Here is a 6,674-nt window from a genome sequence, read left to right as displayed (position 1 = left end):
TCGAGCCTCATTCGGTGCGTTGAACTCTTAATGTATGGAAGTCATTCAGCCAGCTAACGGAAGGTCGGTGGTTCTACCCAGGTGCCCGCTCGTGATGAAATACTAGTAGTGCATGGAGGGCACCTGGGGACTTAAACCACCATCAAAGCTGGAATGACCTATACTCGTGCCGGTGCGACGTTACACCCAACAAAAAAAAAACATAGCTTGATCTCAACAGTGTCTTACTGTTTAAAAGTTATTCTTTAAGACAAACTAAAAATGTTATGATTTAGTCCGGATGTTATCAGATGGTTTCAATCATATCTATCTGGTCGACAAAAATGTATAGACATATCTGGCATTCTTTCGACATCTGCAAGTATCACATGTGGTGTGCCCATTCTTGGGCCTCTGATTTTTTAATTTTTGTAAATGACATTACAGGTGTTGTAAATAACAAACTTTCGTTGTATGCAGATGATTCTGCCATTTTAATGTCTGCAAATGTAAAATAGAAATTGAGCGTTTGTTAACCCAGGATCTTGAACGAGTTAGTAACTGGTTAGTTAATAACAAATTGTCATTACATCTAAGGAAAACAGAAGCAATTGTATTTGGCTCAAAGCCCAGGTTAAAGAAACATTCTAACCTTCATATAGTACGTAATAGTACGATGATTAAGCACACCGACTCTGTTAAATATTTGGGTGCTATATTGGATCAATGTTTGAGTTATGAGACTATGGTTACAACAATCATTAAAAAAGCAAATGCAAGACTTAGGTTTCTGTACAGAAAGAAACATTTTTATCATTTTACACTAAGAAAATGTTAATCATGTCATTAATAGAATGTCACTTTGAATATGCCTGCTCTGCGTGGTTCCATAGCATTTATCAGAGTCTGAAGAACAGGCTCCAGGCAACAAGATCATTAGGTTTATCCTTAGACTTATTCAAAGAAGTGATATTGATACGTAGCACTTTTTACTGTTGGGCTGGTTATAAAATGTACCAGTTACAAGAAGAGTGGAACAAATCGCTCTAAATCACGTTTTAAAGTACATTCAGGTTCTGCCCCTTCTTATATGAATGAGTATTTTACTCGAGCCAGTTCTGTTCATAGTCATAATACAAAGTTTAGAAAAGGGTCATGTTTCAGTATTCCTAGAGTCAAAGGATTGGGTAAAAGTCATTCCGCTACAATGGTTGCTCTTTGTGGAATAATTTGCCACATGATGTTAAAAATTTTGAAAACATGCAGCAGTTCAAAGTTTCAGTTAACTCCCTGGGGCCGAAATGCGACTATAGGCGTTATATTTTCTACCCCTGTAGCGTCGATATGCGACTATACGCGCGTTATCAGGACTCCCCAAGACGGCGATTGACGAGATCATGATGATTGCGATAAGTACTTGTTAATTTTTGATAATCTTGACAAAAGCAAAATTACTTTGCATACTGGCTATTATTTCTTTCATGTTATAATAACTAGTTGTGCTAATAATTAGTTCCCTTGTTAAAATAAATGTCTGTAACTATGCGGTAGTGTAAATGAAATAAAAAGACGATCTCCGCTGTGTTTCGTTCATACTGTATTTCAAGAGAGTAAAATAATTATTATTATTATTATACCAGATTTATATAGCGCCCTTTTCATGATCAATTTCACGTTCAAAGGCGCTTTACATAGTTCAAATGCAGCCACACAGGGCGCATAATTCATCCTCTACTAGTACAGACACAGAGCGATCTGACCAGAGGGACAGAGTGAGACAAAGCCCCCACGACAGAGAGATCAGAAATCAGATACAGGCTTGTCCGGCTAACTTAGCCTAGCTCGTTTCGAATAGACAGCCTGGTTCTTTAACGTGCCCAGTATATAGCACTGATACACGCAAGGATTGCCTGGGTTCCTGACCAGTACACCTCTAGTTGGGTGGGAAACACTGAAAAGCGTTTCTGAAAATTCCCGAGTAGCTGCCGGGGATCGAACCCCCGACCTCAGGATTGGAAGGCCAGTGTGCAAACCACTGAGCTATCCGTCCACCCATCATAATAATGTCGTCGGCCAGAGATCTTTCTTGAAATGAAGAAAATATTTACTTATTATCATGCTGATTCTGAAATATCAGTTCCGTCGGATGATGATTCCGACGATGCGATTCCATTATCAGACAAATGAATGGTCGGAAAATGTTAAGTTTTAGAAGGCTGAAATATTGGTACACTTATATCACTTACGATACAAATGGATAAAAAATAACACAACAAAGCATGTTTCATAAAATACAAAAAAAAATATATATGTAAATAAACGCATGTTTGTAAATTTAATAATTACTCAAAGATGGGTGTAAATATTACAACTTAACTGTCTCAGCGCGTGACACACAACATTTGTGTACATGTTTAGAAATAGATTATACATCAAAACACACAAAAACGGGTGTAAATTTATGTAATGCTGATGTAAATATTCAGTGATGCATTTCTATTTATTGGAATTTAATGTTCAAATATCTATTAAACGCAGTAGGTGTGTTAAAACTGTGAATATTTCGAAGTGAAAATTTTGTTCTATTTGGATATAGGCTACGGACGAAATTGGATATAAAAAATATTTGTTCAAACTTCGAGTATTTTGTAAGTATATTTTAATTTACACCCAAGTTAATAATGTTTCCCTGTATGATTTCAACTGACTGTATGCGAGTTTGATTATGATAAGGTTAGATAATGTTCTTCGACGTCAGGTGGTAATTCTTATCCCGCCGCAGCAGGTATGTTACGATATCGGCCTCAGGGAGTGAAAATAATCTTCTATATAGCTTGTAGTTACATTTGTCTTGTTTTATTTATATTGTGATTCCTTTACTGTGATACTTATTTTAAACTGCTGATAAATTTGCTCAAATTACCACCATTTACTACAAAGTTGTTGTGCCTTGCTAGGACATGTCATCATTCATCCAGGAACACAATGGATTAAGCGGATTCACATCCCTTTTTTGTGTCATCCTGGGTGTATGAATACATGTCCTGGTACATTTTGCAATTATTAGTATTTTATGTTAGTAATGATTCTTAATTGTCTTTCGATATGTTTTAATTTCTTGTCATTGTATGTGTGATACATGAAATTCTTAATTTGTGTTGTACCATTCCATGTATTTTACATACTGAAATCAATCAATCAATCAATCAATCAATCAATCATCAAAAGCTATATATATAGAGCAGCTATAAAAACACACCAAGTAAGACAATCTTTGTATAAATTTGTTAAGCTTCTTTAAATATTTCTCAACATTAGAATTATTAAGTATAGCAGCAGCTTAAGGCCAGAGATCTGAAAACAGGCAAAGTGGAATATCTATACCTTCAAGACTTCATAAAAGTAAGTGTGGAAGTGCACACTCAAAAATGCAAGCAAATGTGAACTCAGCTTCATACAAAATACTATGGAGTTGTGGAAGCTGTGAACTTCAGACTGTTAGGAAACAAAAGCCAATATTTCTATAAAAATAAAAGATCATAACAAATACGAGTATGAAAAGAAAGAAAAATAAATAATCTAAATTATTTTAACATCAAATTTCCTTTTAAGAAAGTTTCTTGCAAGCACACGTGCTCTAAAGTTAAATGACATTTCTATTTAAAGTCAAGGCAGTAGTTGCTAAGCAACTACCCACAATGCATTGCAAGTACACCAACGACAGCATGTCTGCAAAACCAGGAAGTCACCTGTTTCTGGTAATTTAACAAGAACTACTGCTTATGTGAATTTATGAAGAAGGTGAGTCTAGGCTAAATCAAAAGTTTAAGGACCAAACTAGAAAAATAATAACTAATAACAGCCTGTAATCTTATAATTAAATTACAGTTAAGCTTACAACCCCATTTAGTAAAGTGGGTCACTGTACCCTGAAGTATTACAATGTTACCTCACTTCAAGCTAAAACCATGAGGTAAATGTTATGTTGAGGTGTGTTCGCTTATGTAAAACATACAGGGTAATCTGAATTTCCAGTTGTAGCGTCGCTGAAAATAAAGCCGTTTGTCATACAAATACCAATGGCATTTCTGTTAACAGTAAACAGTAAACATGTTCTAAAATTAAAAGAAGAAACAAAAATAGTCACGTTTGAATCTTTCAAGCTCCCACGATCCCTTTACCATACGTTTTCTTTTGTTTTGTTTTTTAAGACATGCTAATATTTGCTATTTCGTTGAAAGACATTATACAACACCTAGTAAGATCTTTCTCATAGGTACGTGTCGCAGGGTCAGATACCCACTTTATTTTTGTATATGTCTGTTGTATGATTTATGTATTGTCCTTTTGTGTTGTCTATGTTAAATGTCTTAAAACCCCATATTTCCAATATTCCTATACATTTCCAATACATTCATTCATCTGTCATTTTCATTTTCATATTAATTAACCATGGTGACGGGCCTCAAACGTATTTGACTTTCCCGCATTCCTATGTCACGCATGCGCACTTCAGTAAATAGAAATACATGGTAGTTGAAGCCATTTTTCTTTTTTGTCTTACGACAAATTGTTAGTGCCGCTTTGCGTGCCTTTACAGGTAATTGTTGATTTCATTCATTGTGTTATTCATTTGTCTTTCATTTCCTGTCATATTTGTATTGCTTTCGCTTGGAAATATGGAATTATGTACTTCAGTAAATAGAAATACATGGTAGTTGAGGCCATTTTCCTTTTTTTGTCTTACGACAAATTCTTAGTGCCGCTTTGCGTGCCTTTACAGGCAGATGACCCACATGTACTCTCCAACCCAGGGCGTAAGAACCCAGACTGCGAGATTTATGTTACGGTACGGACTTGATCACGTTAGGGTAGAAGATGTGTCAAGCAGGTGGTTAGCTCAGTCGGAAGAGCACTCGTCCTGTAAGCGAGGGGTCCCGTGTTCGGGCCCCGGACTGACTGCACATTTTTCTCACCCTGTGACATTTGGCGCCAAACGTGGGGCCGTGGCATCCTTGCTTGGTCAGTCTAACAACGCTTGCAATATTATGTACCTCCGAAATTCGAAGACGAATTTCCAATTTATGCGGGTGTATGTCACGGTACGGACTTGGTCACGTTAGGGTAGAATATGTGTCAAGCAGCCGGTTAGCTCAGTCGGTAGAGCACTCGCCCTATAAGCGACGCGTCCCGGGTTCGAGCCCCGGACTGACTGCACATTTTTCTCACCCTGTGACATTTGGCGCCCAACGTGGGACCGTGGCATGCTTGCTTGGTCAGTCTTACGACGCTTGCAATATTATGTACCTTCGGAATTCGAGGACGAATTTCCAATTTGTGGGGGTATATGTCACGGTACGGACGTGGTCACGTTATGGTAGAAGATGTGTCAGACAGCCAGTTAGCTCAATCGGTAGAGCACTCGCCCTGTAAGCGAGAGGTCCCGGGTTCGAGCCCCGGACTGACTGCACATATTTCTCATCCTGTGGCATATGGCGCCAGACATGGGACTGTGGCATGCTTGCTTGGTCTGTCTTACGACGCTTGCAATATTATGTACCTTCGGAATTCGAGGACGAATTTCCAGTTTGTGGGGGGTGTATGTCACGGTACGGACGTGGTCACGTAAGGGTAGAATATGTGTCAGGCAGCCGGTTAGCTCAGTCGGTAGAGCACTCGCCCTGTAAGCGAGGGGTTCCGAGTTCGAGCCCCGGACTGACTGCACATTTTTCTCACCCTGTGACATTTTGCGCCAAAAGTGGGGCCGTGGTATCCTTGCTTGGTCAGCCTAACAACGCTTGCAATATTATGTACCTCCGAAATTCGAAGACGAATTTCCAATTTGTGCGGGTGTATGTCACGGTACGGACGTGGTCACGTTAGGGTAGAATATGTGTCAGCCAGCGAGGGGTTCCGGGTTCGAGCCCCGGACTGACTGCACATTTTTCTCACCCTGTGACATTTGGCGCCCAACAAGGGACCGTGGCATGCGTGCTTGGTCAATCTTACGACGCTTGCAATATTATGTACCTTCGGAATTCAAGGACGAAGTTCCAATTTGTGGGGGTGTATGTCACGGTACGGACTTGGTCACGTTAGGGGAGATGTGTCAGGGTGCCGGTTAGCTCAGTCGTTAAAACACTCGCTCTGTAAGCGAGGGGTCCCGGGTTCGAGCCCCGGACTCACTGCACATTTTTCTCACCCTGTGACATTTGGCGCCCAACATGGGACCGTGACGGCATTACACTGGTTAGTCTCCGACGCCGGAAATTGCTTATATATAAAGTACCCACTGAAATTCGAGGACGAATTTCAAAATGGCGGGGATATATGTCGCGGTATAGAACTTGAATATTAAAACGGGGAGAAAATGTGTAGTGTGTGTGTGTGTGTGTGTGTGTGTCCTGATTGCATGTACATGCTTTTCGGCTAGGGCAACACATTTAGCGAAAAACACCTGGATCTTGAGCGTGATTTTTATAGCAAAACGCTCGTTCCCTAAGAGTCATCTAATAAACATTTGTATGAAACAATTTAAAAATTAAACCTGTCACAAAGTGACAAGGTGAGCTTTTGTGATCGCGCGGCGTGCGTCTGTAAACTTTTGTTGTGACCAGAGGTCTCATTTTTTTCATAGGATCTTCATGAAAGTTGGTCAGAATGTTCATCTTGATAATATCTAGGTCAAGTTTGAA

At 39.3% G+C, this 6,674-nt stretch overlaps 2 non-coding genes across 2 annotated transcripts; both read left to right on the top strand.

The window, feature by feature from the left end:
* Positions 1–5,121: 5,121 nt before the first annotated feature.
* On the top strand, positions 5,122–5,194 carry Trnai-uau (transfer RNA isoleucine (anticodon UAU)). Its single transcript has one exon. It is a non-coding gene; the product is annotated as a tRNA-Ile (tRNA).
* Positions 5,195–5,374: 180 nt separating this feature from the next.
* Positions 5,375–5,447, top strand: Trnat-ugu (transfer RNA threonine (anticodon UGU)). The gene has a single exon. It is a non-coding gene; the product is annotated as a tRNA-Thr (tRNA).
* The last annotated feature ends 1,227 nt before the right edge of the window (positions 5,448–6,674 follow it).

Source organism: Mercenaria mercenaria, chromosome 8 (genome assembly GCF_021730395.1).
Source record: "Mercenaria mercenaria strain notata chromosome 8, MADL_Memer_1, whole genome shotgun sequence".
NCBI lineage: Eukaryota > Metazoa > Mollusca > Bivalvia > Venerida > Veneridae > Mercenaria > Mercenaria mercenaria.
The sequence above is the reverse complement of the archived record's forward strand: the minus strand, read 5'-3'. Positions and strand labels throughout refer to the sequence as shown.